The sequence below is a fragment of the Pan paniscus genome, chromosome 6, assembly GCF_029289425.2.
Source record: "Pan paniscus chromosome 6, NHGRI_mPanPan1-v2.0_pri, whole genome shotgun sequence".
NCBI lineage: Eukaryota > Metazoa > Chordata > Mammalia > Primates > Hominidae > Pan > Pan paniscus.
The window spans coordinates 195,732,021-195,754,528 of NC_073255.2; the positions used below are offsets into that span (position 1 = coordinate 195,732,021).

General features: G+C 42.3%; 1 pseudogene; it reads left to right on the forward strand.

Annotated features, from left to right (window-relative positions):
* Nucleotides 1-505: 505 nt before the first annotated feature.
* On the forward strand, nt 506-11,491 carry LOC129398380 (phosphatidylinositol 4-phosphate 5-kinase type-1 alpha-like; annotated as a pseudogene).
* The last annotated feature ends 11,017 nt before the right edge of the window (nt 11,492-22,508 follow it).

Genomic DNA, 22,508 nt, shown 5'->3' on the forward strand with positions numbered 1-22,508 from the left:
AAAATTTTAAGGGATTAAGACAAGTAAAGTTCCTGCTTGGTCTAGCCCAAGATACAGAAAAGTGATTATCTTCTTTTCATCAAAGCATGCAGGATGCTAGTATATTTTCGTTCTCCCAGACAATGACTGATACAAATTTAAGAGCATGATGGTCACATTCGGTCAGACCAATGGTGCATCTAGCCCAGCATCTTGTCTACATCAGTTTCCCCAAAGACACATTATGGACAGTCAGATACTCTTCTTATAATAGTTTTGAAGGCTAGATTTGTTGATGAAACATTCTAGATTCCTGTACTATTCTGCTGGGAATCTGTCATTCATATGTGTATTCTAATTTTCTGAGTCTGTGTATACAGTTAACATGCGGTTTCTCTTGATGTAATTTATTTGATAGGTTAACAGTCCTCAGGTCTTTATGTCCCCTGAATTTACCTCTTTCCAACTTCAAGGCATGAGTGGACAATGAGTGGAGAAATAAAATAAAATAAAAGAGTCCACTCACCTCTTCCAATCCTCTGTCCAGGTTGCTGAGCTGTGGGGGTTTTCTCCAGAAAGCAGCTCAGGCTGGCCTCTGTCTGCAGCTGCGTCCTCGGTGTGGCTTGTCCACCTTTCTCAGTTTTCCCACCTACTCTCTACACAGCAGAGGTTTTCAAAGAGTGGTTCCCAGCCCAGTAGCATCAGCATCCCTTGGGACCTTGCCCAAGTTCTCCACCCGGGCCTACTGAATCAGAAACTTGGGATACTTTCTCAGCCGCCTGCATTTTAACTGGCCTTCCGGGGGGTCTGATCCTCTCTCCAGCTTGAGAGCCACTGCTCCACATTGGAATAGTAATCGTTCCTGCCAAAATAACACATTGTAAAATATTATAAAGGATGCGGGTCTTTGAGAAGGAAGCACTGATCATTAATATTTTTGGTCCTGGCATCAAGAATTAGTTCTGGGCACACGATGAACAAAATTTTTCCCACAGCCTTGGCCAGGATGAGAGAAATGTTCTCTTCAAACATAATTTACCAACCTAAGAGTGTCTGCTATGATGTCAAGTGCCATATAGCCTTCACTAATGGTTATTAAGAGCAAATTTAGAGAAATGAGAATGGTCTTTATTGCAATACACAGGGAAGGCAAGGGAGGCTCCATTTTGATGTCTGACACTAATAATGACACACTGTGAATTCTTGCAGCAAGCAAAACATCGTAAAACTGTCATGACCAGCCCCATTTCCTGATCTGAAGGCCATGTTTTGCATACAACTTGAGTCTTTGAGTTCACCTTCAGTCTGTGCTTTGCTCTGAGACCTGGGAAGGAGGCTGAGAGTTGGAGAACTTGAAGAACTCAAGAGTCTACCTTAGTTGACTCAGAGGTGAGCCAGGTAATCTTTACCAGCTCAGACCTCACTGGTGCTGGCAGCTTTGCTCCTGAACTGAATCTTCACCTCTATCCAGTTAGCTGGGCCCCTGTCAGGAAGTCTGGTCCTCCCTAAGTCAATGGTTGACCTCTGCTACCTGTACCGAGAACTCCCAAGGTCTCGTGTCTCCAAGTCTCTGCTCCCCTGCTGGAATGCCTGATTTCAGTTACCTCTTACCTCTTCCTGGCTGAGCTTCCTCCAATCACCTGCCCATGGCACCCCTGTCCCCTCATTTCATCTCTACAGGAGCCTCCGATTCCTGTTCCTAACCCCTCACACTTAGCTGTAGTTCATTTCCAATTCCTGGTAAGTCATGGGATTACAAGAATGAGTCAGGTATAAAAATTTATGCAAGACTTGTAAAGAGTTAGGACTTGGAGTGTTCTAGAATTTGCACGTGCTTTCTTTCCTCCAGCTTCAGAAGGAGAAGATGGGATTTCTGCCTGCCTTAGGGCAACAGGGCAGGACGTTCTGAGGACAGCCAGGCAAGGGCTGGGCCGTGACTTGAGAAACGGGTGCCCTGGGAAGGGTAGAAGCCAGGAGGGAGGTGGCACCCATCCTGGAAGTGTCTGCCAGCTGTGAGGATGCTCCCACTCAATGTGTGTGTGTGACAGCTGCACAGGCATCTGCTAATGATTTGTGGTTTAATATGATTTAGGATTTTATATCTGTGTACTATACACAGTACAGAATAACAGTTTATGTTAAGCATATGATGGATTGACTATTAGAGGGCTTTGAAGACACATAAATGCCTGCAGGAGATTCGGAGCAGGCCTGGCCCAGAGTGAGGGGCAGTTTGCCACTTTCTTTGAGGCCCCCAGGCTCCCTCTTAATTTCTTTATAATTGGTTTAGTCACTATGGGAGCAGACAGGAAAGGAGGTCAATTCCTCAGGTGTTTTGAGAGGACAGAGGTTAACACAGAGCTCCCTGCTCCTGATCAGCCGTGGGTAACCCGGAGGAAGACACCCTGACGAATCCATCTGATGCTGGCCAGCACTGAAAGAGGCCCGGGCTCATTGTGGTTGGAGTAGCCTTCTCCTTCTCTCCTCCAGCTTCGAGATGTCATGTTAATGCGGCTGTGCTGGTCACCCTCCAAGAAGGCCTAGAATCTCCACCTAAGGGCACTGCAGGCCCAGGGTTTGCAATGGACCCTCCATCCCTCATCCTGGACTGTGACAGAGACATGCCTGCAAGTCGCTTCCCAACCTGCCCATTTCTGACCTAACGCAGGCTGTTGAACGGCAAGGGTGGCTGCTGAGTTTTCAGAATTGTGCTAGAGGCCCTGGTAAGAGAATCTGTGACCCTGAGGAAGTTTTCATGGGCTCCCTGGAGAAAGGGGCACTTCTAATGATTCCTCAGGTCGACTCAGCATTGGGTGGGTCACCAGCCTTGGAATTCAATCCCTGAATATAATTTGTTTGACTAACAAAAATTTCTAAAATGTGTCCAAGTGTTCCAAAAATAGAAGAATGTCAACTCAGATAAAACACCAAATAAAGAAAGTGCTCCATGTTAGCTGAACTTCATGTACTCCTGGATTTGTATTGGATTGAGATGGATAAAGTCAATGAGATGGTTTGTTTCTGTGGAGGTGGAGTTCAACATGGGTTTCGGTCTTCAGTGTTACATAAAAGCTGTGGGAGCAGAGTCCAGGAAATTGCCCTGTGCTTCCCTCTATAAGAGCACTTAACTGTTGGAATTGCATGTCTCTGTTTAGGATCAGATGTGAGCATTCCGGAGAAGAGGCCCTGTCTCACTCAGCTTGGCATTCCTAGGGCACCGCCTGGCACCCACTCAAACACAGTGCACGTTGAGGTCATTAATTAAAGGATGACTAATCTATCAGGTGGCTGCTGCACTTGGGCGCTGATTAAGACTGTGCTTGAGACCTTTCTGAGTCTTCTTTTGTAGGAGTCCATTATGAGAGGAAGGTTGACATCAGGATTTGCCCACCCAAAGCCCCATACCCCTACAAAACTTCAGTCGTTTTTTGAGAAGGGCTGACTACCTCTCACCAAGCAACCCAAATTCAGGCTCAGGCTGTGACAGTTAATGCTTTACAGATTATGATCTAATTTGGAAAGATGCTAATTTTAGTAAAATAAATCTGCTTCTTCAGAAACTTGAGCCTTGACTTTAGAGCATATTTTGGCCTAAATCTCTGTTTTGCTAGGGCATTAGAATTTCTGGCTTCTGTAGTGAGTTGGGGTGCTGAGGATGGGTCAGGCTAGGAGGAGGATCCCATATCAGGGAGAAACACTTGGTTTTTGTGATAAACAAGGGACAGAGAGGCTCATTCTGACTCTTCAGTGTGGACCTCTCAGAACTGAAGCATGCAGCCAATCCCTAGCAGACCCTAGACCTGGGGCGGGAAGTTCATAAACAACAATTACGATGGAGAGAAGCATCCTCTCCGCAGTGGACAGTGAACTCGCAGGGTCCACTGGATTGCCAACCCTGCTCATCAGCCACCACCCTTGTAGGATCTTTGCAGTGATTGGAGGATGGACTCGGATCTTCTGCTGTCCTCGCTGGGCCCAGAGCACAGAAGTGGCTGACTTGGGCAAAAGGCAAGGCTGTCTTTAACATTTTTCTCCTCACTTTCAATTTCTTCAAGTAATTACTAATAATATTTATAGCCCTTCTATTTTTGCAAGCTTTATATTTATAAAACACAGCCATATGTGTTACATATTAATATTTTGAAAATATTAAGCTAATAGCTTTAAAAAAATTCTTTGCCTCCGTGAAGAGCATGCCCTCCAGTTGTCCTTCTGTCTTCTTGAAATCATGGAGGAGAGGGGGGCAAATCCACGTTGAAGAGAAAAGGCAGAGAAAGTGCCTCCTGCAGGCAGGGGAAGAAAAGAGAGCCCTTTGGCCTGGAGACTGGGAGGGAGGAGAAGTGAGACATCAGAGCAATGTGTCTTGGCTTCCGCTGCTGTTTACAGCGCAGACTGAAATGACAGAGCCCAGGGAGGCTGTTGGACAGGCTAAGGATGATGCTAGATGCATAGGGATGTGTGCCCCATCCCCATTTAGAATTCTGGGAATAGGCCAGGTGCAGTGGCTCAGGCCTGTAATTCCAGTGCTTTGGGAGGCTGAGGTGGGAGGATCGCTCGAGCCCAGGAGTTAGAGACCAACCTGGGCAACATAGCAAGACCCTGTCTCTAACAAAAAAAAAAAAAAAAAGCGCACGCCTGTAGTCCTAGCTACTCAGGAGGCTGAGGCAGGAGGATCACTTGAGCCAGGAATTTGGGGCTGCAGTAAGCTATGATTATACCATCACACTCCATCCTGGGCAACAGAGTGAGACTTTGTCTTTAAAGAAAAGAAAGAAAAAAAAAAGAATTCTGGGAATATCCTTCATTTCACAGCCAATGTGTGTTATTCTAACAGAATAAAGATAGTGATTGGGCAAAGAGAGAAAGTCATTAGTCTCAAGTTTCCCACAGCTCCTGTGTGGCATGCTATGAAAGAAACCAGAAATATTCCATATCCTGGGCAGGGTACAGATAGGAGCTGAGCTAGAATATGGTGGGCCTGCCAAAGGCCTCCATAGAGAAGGAGCAGATTGCACAGTGGGACCGATGGAAGATACGATAGAATGTTTGAGATGTCTGCGTCCCCAGCAAGAGCAGAGGTCAGGCTGAGTTGGTGAGGAAGAGCTACCAGCCCCTGATGGAGACAAAATGATCTCTACCAATAGGAGTTCCCCAAAGTGCCATGAGTGGCCCAGAAATCGAGTGACACATGAATCCGCAGAAATACGTTTCCTGGGTGATTGAGCTGTCAGGGGTCCTGTTAAGGAAGAAGTGAAGAGGGCCAGGCCTTTGAGGTAAGACGGAGCATTAAGTAACCTCAGAAACACAGAGACGATATTCCTCGGTCATGGAGGACACAGAAACACACATGGAGGCTGTGCGTAGCACATTCAAGGAATATAAGTAAAAGGGAATAATGAGAGACAACACTGGAGCAGGAGATACAGGAGGTTTGCGGAAAGCCTTCAGTGTCAAACAAAAGCGTGTGGACTTTGTGCTATGAACACATTCCCCAAAGGGTGTTCTGTAAAACACTTGTTCATTGAGTTAGTAATAAGTGTCCACCAAAAAAGAAGGGCGGACTCATAGATTTAAAATTTTGGGAAACAATGAATTATATGCAGTGAAGCAGGTATCTCAGCATCTTCAATTTGTTACTGTGCATTCTGAGAATATGATGGGAGCATATAGACTTGATCAGAGGGAAAACTCAAGTAGCAGATGCTGTCACACACGTTGAGTGGCAGGATCAGAGGACAAAGACTACATTGATGACTGAAAGAATGGGAATGAAAGAGACTGACTAGAGAGTTGTTAACTAACAAGAGTTGTCAGGGTGAGGTGTGTGACCCTGGGCAAGGGGGGAAGGGATGGGAACAGCCCAAGCTCATGATTGCCTGACCAGCAGGACGGAAGGTCCCAGCACTGTTTCCTGAAATGGGGTATTCGGAGGGTGCGCTGCTTCGGGATGAGCTTTGGTGTTTGAATCACGACCAGACATGCAGGTGGAAACGGCCAGCAGGCAGTTACTGACTGAAGACCGAGGCTCAGGACAGAGGCTCAGGCAGAGATAGAGGTGAGGATCTGTGCACTTGGCCAGGACCTTAGGCCAGCACTGAGTCTCCAGGTGCGCCCTCCGCTCATGGCCTTGTCCTGAGGCACCTCGCTCATGCCTGTGCTCCTCAAATGTCACTGGCTGTGCTGGGTACTTTCTATTTTTCTCCCGTTTAAAAATGTCCAGTCCCGTATCCCAATTCCTAGGACCCAACTTTCCACAAAACCAGTGATTTTTTCAGCTGTGGTCCTAGGGAACATCGGCTCTCTGCCCAGGACGAGCAGTGATTGTCCTTCCCTTGGAACACATAGTGAGCAAGTGATTTGCATATTGCATCTCAATTTTATTTTTCTCTCACTATTTTTTCTTAAGCCTTTGGCGCTTGCTATTACCAGTGTGTGAGCAAGTGTGACCAGATGGACAGCGAATGAGTGAATAAACATTAATTTAAATTAATTAAATTGATTAATTATGTTTGATTTGACTGCTTTTTAGTGGATATCTAGGCTCATGATTGTAATTTCATAATAAAACCTATTACCGCAGTGGTCGGATTCTTCTGGGCCACCCGAGTGGAGCGGCCGGGTTGGGCCATAAACAGGCCGTGGCCGGAGGACGAGCGGGGACGTTCACTCCGCTGGGGCTTCTCACGCCACGTTGTTTTTCCAGGTGTGGCTCGGTCGGACGGACGCGGATCCCGGCAGCCAGGTGGGGCTTAGTCTTTTGTGAAAGAGTGAAGCGCCCCCTGCGGAGAGCGGGTGAACTCGCCAAGGGCCTGCGAGGCGGGAGTTCTCCCCAGGCCAGGCGAATGCGGCGGCCCTGAGCCGGGCTAGAGCCGGCTCCACGCGTCTGAGGGCGCCCGCGGGGCGGCGGGGAGGTGGCCCAGACGCGGGTTCTGTGAGGGGACTTGGGGAAGGAAGATTCCAGTCAAGCAGAGGAAAAGCCGGATTCAAAGAGGCCAGGCCGCTGAGGGGAGGGGCTGCCAAGATGGCCGTCGGTCTCCTCAGGGCCTCCTCGGCGGTCAGTTTTTCATCCTTTGATCCAGGGGTCGCTTCCTGTACCTCGTCCTCAGCATCTGGAATCAAGAGACCTATGGCGTCTGAGGTGCCTTGTGCCTCGGGCATACCCATCAAGAAAATAGGCCATCGAGGTGTTGACTCCTCAGGAGACACAACCTATAGAAAGACGACCTCATCAGCCTTGAAATGTGCCATCCACTTGGGCATTACTCACACTGTGGGGAGCCTGGATCCCACACCAGAGCGTCATGTCCTCATGTAAGATTTCTGCGTGGTGGAGAATATCTTCTTTCCCAGTGGAGGGAGCAACCTGACCCCTGCTCATCACTGCAGTGAGTTTCCTTTCAAGACCTATACACCTGTTGCCTTCTGCTACTTTCGGGAGCTATTTGGTATCTGCCCTGATGATGACTTGTACTCCCTCTGCAGTGAGCCACTGATTGAACTCAGTAGCTCTGGAGCTGATGGTTCCCTGTTATATGTGTCCATCCACGATGAATTCATTATTAAAACAGTCCAACATAAAGAGGCGGAGTTTCTGCAGAAGCTGCTTCCAGGATACCACATCGACCTCAACCAGAACTCTTGGACTTTGCTGCCTAAATTCTATGGACTGTGCTGTGTGCAGGCAGGTGGCAAGAACACGCAGATTGCGGTGATGAAGAATCTCTTACTAAGACTGGTCAAAATGCATACCAAATATGACTTCAAAAGTTCAACCTACAAAGAGCAGGCTTCCCAGAAAGAGCAAGAGAAGCCTCTTCCCACATTTTCCCACATTTAAAAACCTAGACTTCTTACAAGACATCCCGATGGTCTTTTTTTTGGATGCTGACATGTACAACGCTCTCTGTAAGACCCTGCAGTGTGGCTGTTTGGTGCTGCAGATCTTTGAGATAATGGACTATAGCCTCTTGATGTCAATCCACAACATAGATCATGCACGAGAGCCCTTAAGCAGCCAAACACAATGCTCAGTTCACACTTGAAGACCAGCCCCCCAAAGGGCTCTGTATTCCACAGCCATGGAATCCATCCAGGGAGAGGCTTGATGGGGCAGCCCCATGGAGACTGATGACCATATGGGTGGCATCCCTGCCCAGAATAGTGAGGGGGAAAGAATCCTGCTTTGTATTGGCATCACTGACATTCTACAGTCTTACAGGTTTGTTAAGAAGCTGGAGCATTCTTGGAAAGCCCTAGTATGTGATGGGGACACTGTCCCAGTGCATCGCCCAGGCTTCTACACTGAACGGTTCCAGTGCTTCATGTGCAACACAGCATTTAAGAAGATCCCGGCCAGGTGCCGTGGCTCACACCTGTAATCCCAGGACTTTGGGAGGCCAAGGCGGATGGATCACCTGAGGTCAGGAGTTCAAGACCAGCTTGGCCAACATGGTGAAACCCCATCTCTACTAAAAACACAGAAATTAGCCGGGCGGTAGTGGCACATGCCTGTAACCTCAGCTACTTGGTAGGCCAAGGCAGGAGAATCGCTTGACCCTAGGAGGCAGAGGTTGCAGTGAGCCAAGATTGCACCACTGCACTCCAGCCTGGGCAAAAGAGTGAGACCCTGTCTCAAAAAAAGAAGATCCCCTTGAAGCCTTCTCCTTCCAAAAAGTTTCGGTCTGGCTCATCTTTCTCTGGGCGAGCAGGCTCCAGTGACAACTCCTGTGTTACCAGCCATCGGTCTCAGGGGAACATAAGGCACAAACCACAACAAAGGCGGAAGTGGAGCCAGGTGTTCACCTTGGTTGTCCTGATGTTTTACCTCAGACTCCACCTTTGGAGGAAATCAGTGAGGGTTTACCTATTCCTGACCCCAGTTTCTCACCTGTAGTTGGAGAGACCTTGCAAATGCTAACCACAAGTACAACCTTGGAAAAGCTTGACATTGCAGAGTAAGAGTTCACCCATTGAGCACAAAGCCTCAGAAGACCTGAAACACGATTCTGCCATCTCTGTGATCCCAAGATGTCAGCCCTTGCCCCAGCAATGCTGAGTTTTCTTCTACTTGCCCATCAAAAAGGAATGTAATGGAAGCGAGGGGAGCTCTCCATCTTCTTCCTGAAGAAGAACCTACTCTCTTTCCCCTTCCTCATGAATGGGCATTAGTGCCTCAGACAGTTGAGGACTGCAGCAACCCCTCCACTCCAGAATTGGGTGGATGGATTTTCAATGGGCTAACCTTGGCTTTCACAATTGAGCTTTTTCAGACCCCCATTCTTCATGCTGGGAATGGGATGGCTGGACTTGGCAGTTTTCTTTCCCCTCATCTTTCACCAGGAGCTGGACTCATAATTTCCTCAGGACAGACTAGCTGGCACATTATACCCACCTCAGTTCTTTCTCTCTGATCCCTGGAAGAAGATCCCTGTAATCTCTGTAAAGGTTTCGAGGGGATAAGGGTGTTTAACCACCTCCCAACTTTCTTCTTTTTATCCTGAATAAAGGAAAAATGCGCACAGCATGCAATTTCAAGCCAGTTTCAGATCAAAACCCCAAAAGTGTTGACGAGATGCCTAGTCATAGGATTCCCTCAGAAGAACCATGGTGTTTGTGAAGAGAAGTGTGGTGATTGCTCTGCCAGGACAGCTCCTCTTTAAACTCCTCCTTTCTTGATGAATTTGTTAAGGCTGGAGGAACGGAGAGAGTGGGACATGGGGTAATCTTTACCTCTTTTTTTAAAACATGGGGCAGCCGTGGGCTGGGAGATCATAGCCCTTCCTAGGCAGAATCCTACTCACTGCCAGGGTGTAATGATTATTACTGTTTTGCAATTTGAAATATATTCGGTTGTTTTTGTAAATATGAAGACTTATCAAATGAATTTTAGATCATTCTCCAGAGGAGATTTCTTTTCTCTTCCCATCTTTTCCAACAGTGCTCTCCTGCTTGTGGAGCTAAGGTAGAGACACCTCTGTCTGTTTAACAAGCAGTCCATATCTATGAGGCTAGCAAATATTTTCTTTTCTTTTCTTTTTGAAACAGTCTCACACTGTCGCCTGGGCTGGAGTGCAGTGGTGCGATCTTGGCTCACTGCAACCTCCACCTCCTGGGTTCAAGCGATTCTCCTGCCTCAGCCTCCCAAGTAGCTGGGATTACAGGTGCCTGCCACCATGGCCAGCTAATTTTTTGTGTTTTTAGTAGAGATGGGGTTTCACTATGTTAGCCAGGCTGGTCTCAACTCCTGACCTCGTGATCCGCCCACCTCGGCCGCCCAAAGTGCTGGGGTTACAAGCGTGAGCCACCGCGCCCGGCCACAGATATTTTCTTAAACTCATGAGGAGAGAGCAGATTCTTGCCTCAGTGAAGTCATTGCTGTGCCATATGTCCTACCCGCTGTCTTCATGCAGGGAGGTTGGAAATGGGGGCCGCATGTGCCCTCTCCTCCCATCTACAAGAGTTGTGGTTTCCCATCTGATCCTTCCACTCTTGTTAGGGGAGGAAGGGGGTCTGGTATCTCAGGCAGATTGTTGAATTCCTGTTCTATCCCTTCTCCTTCCCTACCTTGATAGTAGGTTAGCCCATACCCCAAATAACTGTCTATATTAGACACCCTCAGCCAGTTTCTGGCTGCCTGTCTGTTGCCATGTTCTTTTTTACAAGAAGGAAAGAAACAATTATTGCTATTTTTTCATAATTTACTATTTATGAAGTATTTAAGTGTTTTATTATGGATAGAGTTCTGTAATGGGTGGGAGGGAATATTTGAGGGAGGGCTGGGTCTTAAGGAAAGGAATGGGGAATCAACATTATTATGAAGTGTCTCTATTTGCCTCTACTTTGTATTGTTCAGAAATGGCCAATGCAATATAAAAGTGTTACATGGTTTTAATGTATTAAACGTTAATCAGTTTTTTAGAAAAAAATAAAATTAAAAATTAAAAAACTGTTTATATTTATGATTATAACATAATTTTAATGAAAAATTACATCAATAAATATAGTATTCCACAAATGACCCCAGAATTGCAGTTGCTTCAGCATGTGAAAATATTTAAGAAACTCTCCCAGAGTCACGACACTGAAATGAAATGGGTTTCATTCATTAAGCAATGTGCTGAGTGCCCACTCTGTGCCATGTGGTGGAGAAGAGAACCCAGTTGGAGGCCATGACGCACTCCCCCTCCCACACCTGTCCTGTGGAGGTGGCTGCCCCCGGGACACTGAGCCCCGCACATTTCTCAGCTGCCTTTCACCTCACCTCCAATATGTGCACCGGTTCTTGGGAATGGACTACTGCAGAGTGGTCTGTGCTTCTCCCAGGCCTGCACCATGAAAACTCCATGCAGGGGGCTCCACATTCCATCCTAAAGGCTATATGTGGTTTCCTGGGTGACGCTGGAAACCGGGAGCTGAAGATAGAGGAATCCATGTCAGTGTGGGTTCCTGGACTGATGAACGGCATGGAAAAGACTCCACTCTTCTGATGACCAGAAACACACTCAACTATCTGTGAATTGAGTTAAAAATAAAGTTTCACTGTGTTAAGCTTCCTGCATTTGGGGGTATTTGTTACATTATGTGGCATTGCCCTAACTAATACATACCAGGCATTTTGGATCTAAAGATTAACAAACCACAGATCTGTACTCAAAGAACAAGGCCTAGTGAGGAGAGCAGCTACATAATCAGACAGGTTTCAGAACATATCAAGAGCAGTGAAAGGACATGCAGAGGACAGTATCAGATGACTGGAGAGGGGCCCCTGATCAACCCAGAAGCTGCAGGCCCAGGAGGAGTCAGGGAAGACTTCTTGGAGGAGACTCAACGAGTGAGAGGGAATTGGCAAGGCTAAGGAGCGAGAAGGTGGCCCAGTGTCCGAGGAACTAGGACGGCATGAATGAGTCACGCCTGGCATGAGGGGTGGGGGCGCTGCTGTGCCACCAGAGCTTAGAACAGGAGCTTCTGGCAGTGCAGAGGCTCCCACACTCCTCTAGCGACTTGGACTCTGGGGAATCTGGATGTGTTTTCAGGAAGGCAGACTAAGGTTAGATTTGCAGATTTTTGTTTTTCAACTATTTACTTTTATATATAAAGAGAACATGCATCTGTTTCTTCTGTCTCCACTCTTAAAAGATTAACTGCTGTGGTAATGCCCTCCTGCCATCAAGAGCTAGAAAACTGAACAAAATGTATGGAGTGAGTGGTGTGCTGAACTGAAACACCTACGAGAGGCTAGCAAGGGCAGCGACCTGAGATCCCCCCTACCCAGAGGCAGCCTTCCAGACTCAGTGCAGAGACGGTGGCTCTCACAGAGCCCAGTGTCTCACTGAACTCTGGAGACACAAATCAGATGTGGGAGGCTGAGGCGGCCAGAATTGGTGGTCCAGAAAGGAGTGAGCTGCACAGAGAGAGAAGAGAGCACCTCAGGTACCTAGAGTGGAGAACACTTGAATATTTGGTTGAATGCTGAGATTTTCATGAGTGGGGTAAGACTCCAGAACCACTGCAAAGTGGAGCTAACCCCAAGGACCTCAGGGCGCAGGGAAGAGCCATTGCAGCTGGGGGAAAAATGGGGGAAAGAGACCGTGGAGGACAGGAAAGCAAGCAGGGTCCTGACCCCTACAGATCCCCTGAGGCTGGGAGACAGGCGGGAACCTGACTCACATGCAGCTCCAAGGGTTCGTTTGCCATGGGCAGGATTACTGAAAGAGCCTCAGGCCTGCCTGAGCCTGAGGCTAAGTGAGGAGGGAGAGCAGAGCGGACAGCCCAGCTATAGCCACCAGGCCACCCAGTGCTGGATCAAAAGCAACCTCTGACTACCACTGAGGGGAGGGAGTACACAGATCCGGGCCTGAGGGTCAGGCTCAGAGGGAAAGCCCTCCTGCAACCAGTTGCCACACTAAGCCCAAGGAAGCACTAGCAAGACTGAAGTCCATCAGGCCTGAGGGCCGCATAGCAACAACAACAGAAACAAAACCGAAAACAAATCCGTTTCAACTAAGACCCCGATGCATCCAAGCCCCACACAGAGGCCTCACAAGAGGCCCGTCTGTCCCAAGGCATAAACACCACATGCCTTAGCTTCTGGGTCCCAAACATATGGTCCAGGTTTTCAACAAAAAGTACGAGATGAGAAAAGCAAGAAAATATGACAGGAAACAAAGCACAGAATTAGATCCAGATACGACCCAGGTGTTCTACTATTGGGTAAGAATTTCTAAAAATAGTGTTAGTATATTTAAAGCACTAGGAAAAGTGTGAATTTTAAACAGAGATGGAAAATATAGTAAAGAATCGGAAAGAAAAGATAGAAATTTAAAACAGTAACACAGACGAAGTGTCATCCGATGGCTCATTAGCAGATCCCACACAGCCTCTGCACCCCACCACCCCAAAAAAGTCAGTCAAGTCACACTGAAAGACACGGCCTATGAAGAATGGAAACAGAATACTGTGGCACAACACCAACAGGCTGAAATACTTGAGATTTGAATCCTAGAAGAAGAGAGAGTGAACAGGGCATAGGAAGTGTTTGAAGGGATAATGGATGAGAATTTTTCAAAAATAATGAAATAAACAACAGCTCTGAGAAACTCGTAGAGCACTGATAGGGATAATCACAAAACAAAACAGTAAAATTGAGACCAAAATGGAAATGAAAAATGGAGTAAATAAAGGGCAAAACAAATAGAAAACATTGAGTCAGATGACAGATTTTAACCCAACCATATCAATAATTTCATTAAAAGGAGACGGCTGAAACAAACCAATTAAAAGACAAAGATGTTTAGATTAGACAAAAAAGCAAGGCTCAACTACGTGCTGTTTATAAGAAACCCACTTTAAATATAGAGAGATAGATATGTATATTATAAGTAAAAGGATAGCAAAAATATGTCATGCACACACTAACCAAAAGAAAACTACAGTTTCTGTACTAATATGAATAGATTTCAAACAGATACAAAGGGAGAAATCATAGTAATCAGAGTGTTAATTCAACAAGAAGATATAACACTTTAAATGTATGTACTTAACAACAAGCCTTCAAAATACATAAACATGAACAAAAACTGACAGACTTGAAGGAGAAAACAGTCACATGAAAAATTCTAGACGGAGACTAAAGGTTTTTTCTCAGTAATCAATAGAACAAATAAACAGAAAATAAATCAGGATGCAGAAGACCTGAACAACACAATCAACAAAGCTGGCCCCACTGACATTTACAGAACTCTGTCCAAGAATATCAGAGTACATATTCTTCTCAAGAGCACATACAACATTCCCAAGAGAGACAAAAACAAACTGTTACAACTTTTTAAAAATTGAACTCATACAACGTATGTTTCCTGAAACAGAAATATTTCCGGAAAATTCTCAAATGTTTGGAAGTTAAATGATTCATAAAATGACCCATGGGTCAAATAAGAAGCAGAAGAAAAATTTGAGCTGAATGTTAAGGAAAACATATCCAAAATCATGGGATGCAGCTGAAACAATGCTTAGAGGGAAACAAAGGCCATTAAATGCCTATTTAGAACAGAAGAAAGGTCTTAAATCAATAAACCAACATTTCTATATAACAAACTAGAAAAGGAGACTATATTAAAAGAGCAGAAGGAAAGAAATTATAAATATAAACAGAAAACAATAGAGAAAAATCAATAAAAGCAAATGCTGATCCATTAAAAGATTAATAAAAGTGAAAAACTTCTAGCCACACTGATAGAGGGGGAGAGAAAGGAGGAGAGAGGGAGAGAGAGAGACAGAAAGAGAGAGAAGAGGAGAGAGAGAAAGAGAGAGAAGGGGAGAGAGAGAGAAAGAGAGAGAAGGGGAGAGAGAGAGAAAGAGAAGGGAGAGAGAAGGGAGACAAAGAGGAGGAAAATGACTCAATGACACAAATTATCAGTATTGGAAGAGGGGGTCCTCAACCACACTACCAAAGACCTCTACAGTCATTACAGGGAAAAAAAAAGGGAATGCAGTCTACAACTTTATTTCCATAAATTAGAAAATGTAGATGAAAGGGGAAATTATTTGAAAGACACTTTAAAAGAAGTAATCTGAAATCCCAAATCTATTAATGAAATTGAATTCAAAGTTAAAAACTTTCCAACAAAGAAAATTCTGTGCTTAAATGGCTTCACTACTGAATTCCACCAAACATGTAAAGAAGACATAATACAATTCTACAAAACTCTTCCACAAAAGTGGAAGAGACTGCAATATTTTCCAACTCATTTCGAGACCAGCATTACATTGATAACAAGTAGTCAAAGATATTCCAAAGTGAAAAAAACCATACTTCAATATTCCTTTTTAATGTAGACATAAAAATTGTCAAAAATATTAGCAAATCAAATCCAGCAACATATAAGATGGACAATGCATCATACCCAAGGGTGGTTTATACTGGGAATGCAAGACTGATTCAATACTCAAAAACCAATCAAAGTTATTCTCTATGTAAATAGACTAAAGAAGAAAAACCACATGAATTCCTATAGATACAGATAAAGCATTTGACAAAATTCAATATCCATTCATAATTTAAAATAAGAAGAAAAATCTCCCAGCAAAGTAGGACTAGAAGGAAACTTCCTCAACAAAACAAGGGGCATCTACAAATGTCTGCAATGCTATAGTTAACACTGAAAGACTAAATGCTCTCATCCTAAGTTGAAGAACAAGTAAAGGATATTCACTCTCACCTCTCCAACTCAAAGTCAACATTATACCATCATACTAGAAATCCTAGCCAGTTCAATATGAAAAAGTGTGTGTGTGTTGGGGGGGGAGGAGTGGAGGACAAAAATTGACACAAATTGGAATTGAAGAAATAAAACTATCTCTATAATTCACAAACTGATTAAACACTGGGTAAAAGACCAGAACAAATTCCTTACCAAAGAGGATATACAGATGTCAAATAAATATAGGAAAAGATGCTCAACACCATATGTCATTAGGGAATAGCAAATTAAAACAACCATGAAGTATTGTTGCACACCTATTAGAATGACCTAAATCCAGAACATTGACAACACCAAATGCTGGCAAGGACACGGAGCAACAGGAACTCTCATCATTGCTGATGGGAATGCGAAGTGGCACAGCCACTGTGGAAGACAGCTTGGTGGTTTCCTACAAAACTAAACATACTCTCACCATATGATCCAGCAATCATGCTCCTTTTAATTTACCCAAATGAGTTGAAAACACACAAAAATCTGCACACAGATGTTTATAGCAGCTTTATTAATAATTACCAAAACTTGGAGGCTACCAAGATGTCCTTCAGTAAGTGAATGGATACATAAATGATGGTGCATCCAGACAGTGGAATACTACTCACTGCTAAAAAGAAACAACCTATCAAGGCATGAAAGGACATGGAGGAACTTTAAACGCATAGTACTAAGTGAAAGAAGCCAAACTGAAAAGGCCACATATCGTTGATTCTAATGACATTCAAGATGGCATTCTGAAAAAGGCAGCTATAAAGACAGTACCAAGGTCAGTGGCTGCCACTGAGTGGGGAGAAGGAGGGATGGACAGGCAGGGCACAGGAGATTTTTAGGGCAGTGAAATGACTCTGTATGACACGATAATAGAGGATGTGCGTCATTGTACATTAACCAGACCCGTAGAATAAACAACTAGAGTGAACCCTAATGTAAACTGAGGCCTTTGGGTGACAATGATGTGTTAGTGTAGGTTCATTGATTGTAGCAAAGGCACCACTCTGGTGGTGGACACTGATAATGCAAGAGGCTATGCTTGTGCGGGGGAAGGGAGTTTATGGAACCTGAACTCCCTGTACTCCTGCTTAATTTTGCTGTGAACCTAAAACTACTCTAGAAAAATAAAGCTGATTAAAAAAGTAACCGTCTCTATGCTCAGGTAGTATGATCATGATTGCCTCTTTAGGCAATTCCGAAGAATGAATAAAAATGCTCCTGAAACTAGTAAGTGTGTTCAGCAAGGTCAGACAGTACAAGGTTAATATACAAAATCAATTGTATTTCTATAATACTAGCAATTAAAACTTGGAAATGAAATTACATGTTTCAGTTTTAAACATGAAGCAATAAGAAAATATAAAAACTTAGATATAAATATAACAAAATCTTGCAAAATTTATGTGCTGAAACCTACAAAATACTGATTAAAGAAATCAAAGAAGACCTAAATAAATTGAGATACATACCATTTTCAAAGTTTGGACAACTTGATATTGTTAAAATGTTAACTTTCTCCAAACTAAACTACAGAGTCAAAGGAATTACAAACAAAATTCCAGCAGGATTTTTTTGGTAAAACTTAATAATCTGATTCTAAATTTATATGGAAAGTAAGAAGAACTAGACTAGCCAAAACCATTTTGGAAAATAAGAATAAAGAATAAGTTGAAAGACTTCTAGTAATCATGACAGTGTGATATCAGCAAAATTACAGACACATAGCTCAATGCATGAGAATAAACAGTTGAGAAATAGATTCACATCTGAATGGGCAAAATATTTTTTAAAGGTACATAAGCAATTCAATGAAATAAAGATTTTTTTTTCAACAAATGGTCCTGGAAAAAACTGAAAAGTCATTTTTTTAATTTTAATTTTTACTTATTTATTTTTTTGAGACGGAGTCTCATTCTGTCACCCAGGCTGGAGTGCAATGGCACAATCTTGGCTCACTGCAACCTCCGCCTCCCAGGTTCAAGAGATTCTTCCGCCTCAGCCCACTGAGTACCTAGGATTACAGGCGCATGCCACCATGCCTGGCTAATTTTTGTATTTTTGTAGAGACGGGGTTTCACCATGTTGGCCAGGCTGGTCTTGAACTCCTGACCTCGTGATCCACCCGCGTTAGCCTCCCAAAGTGCTGGGATTACAGGCGTGAGCCACCGCGCCCAGCCTAGTCATATGTTTTTTAAAAAGGAAAAATAAACTTCTATTTATACCTTGAGCAATATGTGGACATTAATTCAAAATTATTCATAATTCTAAATGTAAAACCTAAAACTACAAAACCTCTAGAACTACAAAACTACAAAACCACTAGAAGGAAACAGCAAAAACAAATTTAACTTGGGTTAGGCAAAGACTGCTTAGATAGGACACAAAAATCATGAGTCATAAAAGAACAAACTGATAAACTAGACTTTATCAAGATCTAAAACTTCTGCTCTTCAAAAGACACAGTTAAATAAATTAAAAGATAATGCACAGGCTGGGAGAAACTATTTGTAAAATACCTAATAACAATCTTGTGTCCTAAGAATATACAAATAATTCTTAAAACACAACAGTAAAAAGCAACCTAATTTTTTTTTTTTTTTTTTTTTTTTTTTTTGAGACGGAGTCTCACTCTGTCCCCCAGGCTAGATAGAGTGCAGTAGAGCGATCTCGGCTCACCGCACGCTCCGCCTGCCGGGTTCACGCCATTCTCCTGCCTCAGCTTCCCGAGTAGCTGGGACTACAGGCGCCCGCCACCAAGCCTGGCTAATTTTTTGTATTTTTAGTACAGACGGGGTTTCACTGTGTTAGCCAGGATGGTCTCGATCTCCTGACCTCGTGATCCGCCCTCCTCGGCCTCCCAAAGTGCTGGGACTACAGGCGTGAGCCACTGCGCCCAGCAAAACAACCTAATTTTTTACATGAACAAAAAAATTAAATGTGCATTTCACTAAAAAGGACATATATTAATCATTAGGCAAGTACAAGTTAAAATTATAGTAATATACATCTATTAAAATATCTAAAATTAAAAAACAAACAAAACACCTGCCAATACTGACAAGTATTGGCAAGTACTGACAAGGATGAATTGTAACAGGAACTCTCATACATTGCTAGTCAGAATGCAAAATGTTACAGCCCCTTTGGAAAAGAGTTTGGTAGTTTCTTACGCAGTTTAACATATACTTACCATGTGACACAGCAATTCTTCTACCACGTAAATAACCAACTGAAGTTAACTTAGGTTCACATAAAAACTTGCTCACAAATGTTTACAGAGGTTTTATTAATCATCACCCAAAATGGGAAGCAACTCAAATACCCTTCGACTGATAAATGGATAAACTGTGGTGCACCAATACAGTGGAATTCTACTTATAATAAAATTAAAGAAATACTGATATAAACAACAACATGGGTGAATCTCAAATGCTTCATTCTAAGTAATAAAAAAAAAGGCCCTAAAGGTGAAATACTCTATGATTCCATTTATATAATATCTACAATAGGCAAACTGGCAGGTATGGAAAACATCACTATTTGCCAGGGGCTGGGGATGGGGATGGGGAGGTGGTGACGACTGAGCATGAAGGACTTTTAGAGGTTAATGAAAATGTTCTGTATCTTGATACTGGTGGGGGCTACATGAAAGTGCATTTGTCAGAACACATGGAAATGTACACTAAAATAGTTTTACTTACTATAACTCAAAGTTTAAAATGTACTGTAAAAAGAAAACATTTGTCCCTATTTTTTTAAATAAAAAATAGAAGAAATGTACCATGTAAACATTAATTTTTAAAAAACTGATAGACTATATTACTATCAAAAGTGGGCTTCAGAAAAGATAATACTATCAGGTATAAATATCAGGATATATTTTATAATGACAAATGGATCAATTTATTAAGAAGACATATTCACACTAAATGTGTATGCACTTAACAGTGAAGTGTCAGAAGATGTGGAGCAAAATCTAATAGAACTTAAATAACAAACAACAAGTAAACAAATAGACAAGAAAATTCTCAAATCAATTGTCTAAATTCTAGCTGTAAGAAACTAGAAAAATAAGACAAACATAAGCAGAAGGAAGAAAACATAAGAAGAGAGCAGTAATCAATGAAAAGGAAATAAAACAATAGAGAAAATTAAAAACAGAAAATCCTGGATTCTCTGAAATAGTCAATGAAATTGATAAATCTCTAGCCACACTGATTTAAAAAAACCCCAGCAGAAAACATAAAAAATCATCACTATCAGAAACAGTAGGGAGGACATTCCTGCAGATGTTACAGATATAAAAGATTAATAAGGAAAAACTATAAATCTCTGGAAGCTAATAAATTTGATAATTTAAGTGGATGAATTTCTTGAAAGACACAAATTACTAAAGCTCACTTAAGAAGAAATGTAAAATTTTGATATCTCATTATCTTAGATAAAATTAAATTCACAGTAAAATATTTAAAAAAGAAAACTCTAGTCCCTGCTGACCTGACATTTAAAAAAAATCACTTTTACACGAACCCTTCCTGAAAAGAAAAGTGAAAGGAACACTTAACTATCTATTTTATAAGATTAGCATTATCCTAATACCAAAAGCAGATAAAAACATTTTAAGAAAACTACAAAAGCCAATATCCCTCATGAACATAGGCAAAAAGTCCTCAACAAAATCTTAGCAAATTGAATACAGCAGTATATAAAAAGGAGAAGTCAGCATGACTGAGTGGAGTTTTCCCCAGGTATGCAAGTTTGTTTTAGCCTTCAAATATCAATGAATATAATTCATCATATTAAGAGCCTAAAAATTGCAAGACAAAAACATGCAAATAATCCAAGATATGCAGAAAACATTTCTGACAAAATTCAACATCAATGAAATATAGCTGACTAGAAATAGAAGGAAATTTCCAAAATACCTATGGTTAACATTCTTTGAATAGTAAAAGATTGATTGCCTTCCTCTAAGATCAGGAGCAAGGCAAGGATATCTGCTCTCACCACTTCTATTTAACATTGTAATTGGGGTCCTAGCCAGTGCAATAAGTGAAAAAAAGAAATAACATCCTTGGAGATTGAAAAGAAATTGATTAAACTCCCTTTTTTTCACAGACAAAAGAATTGTCTACATAATATGTCTTAAAGAATCTATTTTGAGTTACTGGACTTTAAAAGTGAGTTTAGCAATGTCTTAGGATACAAGTTCAAAATGCAAAAACAATTGTATTTCTACATACTATCAATAAATGCTGGAAATGAAAATTACATTAATAATACAGCTTACAATAGTATCATAAAATATGAAATACTCAAGGGTGGATTGAACAAAGTATTATAATATCTGTATACCAAAATAGCAGATATTACCAAGATAATTTAAAGACCTAAGTAAATGAAGAGAGATACCATGTCAATACATTGGAAGACTTATTGTCACAAGGTCAATTGTCCTCAAATTGATCTAAAGATTCAACAAAACCTCAATCAGAATTCCAACAGAGTTTATTGTACATATTTATAAGCTGATTATAAAATTGCATGCTAATTCAAAAGACGTAGAATAGCCAAAACAATTTTGATAAAGTACAAATTTGGAAGACTTACAATACATTATTTAAAAAGGTATAATAAAACTGCACTAATAAAAACCATGGGACATTAGTGTAAGGATAGAGATATAGACCAATGGAACTACAGACCAGCTATAAACAAACATAATTTATTTTTGACAAAGAAGCTAAGGTAGTTTAATGGAGAAAGGATAGACTTTTCAGTACATGTTACTGGAACAATTGGACAAGAAACTGGACATCTACATGGAGAAAGAGCACAGTGACCCTCACCCTCAGACCATATACAAAGATAACTAGCTGGCCAGGCATGGTGGCTCACGCCTGTAATCCTAGCATTGTGGGAGGCTGAGGCGGTTGGATCAATTGATGTCAGGAGTTCGAGACCAGACTGGCCAACATGGTGAAACCCTGTCTCTACTAAAAGTATAAAAATTGGCCGGGCACAGTGGTGCACACCAGTAATCCCAGCTACTCAGGAGGCTGAGACAGGAGAATCACTTGAACTGGGGAGGCGAAGTTTGCAGTGAGCCGAGATCACACCATTGTACTCCAGCCTGAGTGACAGAGAGGGACTTTGTCTCAAAAAACAAAAACAAAAACCAACCAACCAAACAAAAAAAACACAAAGATAACTAACTGACAATGCATCACAGACATAAACAGAAAATGTAAAAAGTTTTACAGGAAAAAATTTTAAAATTTCAGGAAGAAAATGTAGGAGAAAATCTTTATGACCTTGGGTTAAGCAAACATGAACCAGATATGAGACCAAAAACATGGATAACAGAAATAATTGATAAAATTGGGATTTTTCAAAATTCAAACTCCTATTCTGAAAACCCTGTTTAAAAACCCTAAAAAGTCAAAGTTCAGGCTGGAAGGAAAGTGTATTTCATAAAGGACTTGTATCCACACTATATCAATGACACCCAAAAGCCAATAATAAGATGTACAACCCAATTTTAAAATAATAGGCCAAAAATCTGAACAGACACATGACCAATAGAAGACACAACATTGACAATAAAGAATAAAGCACTTGAGAAAATGTTCAACATCCTTAGTCGTTTGGAAAATGCAGGTGAAAAACAATGCGATGCTATTACATAACTGCCAGGATGGCTACACAAAAAAGTGTTAAACCAAGTGTTGAAGAGGATGTGGGGAAACGGAAACTCTCATTGCTGGTGGGATACAGAATGTT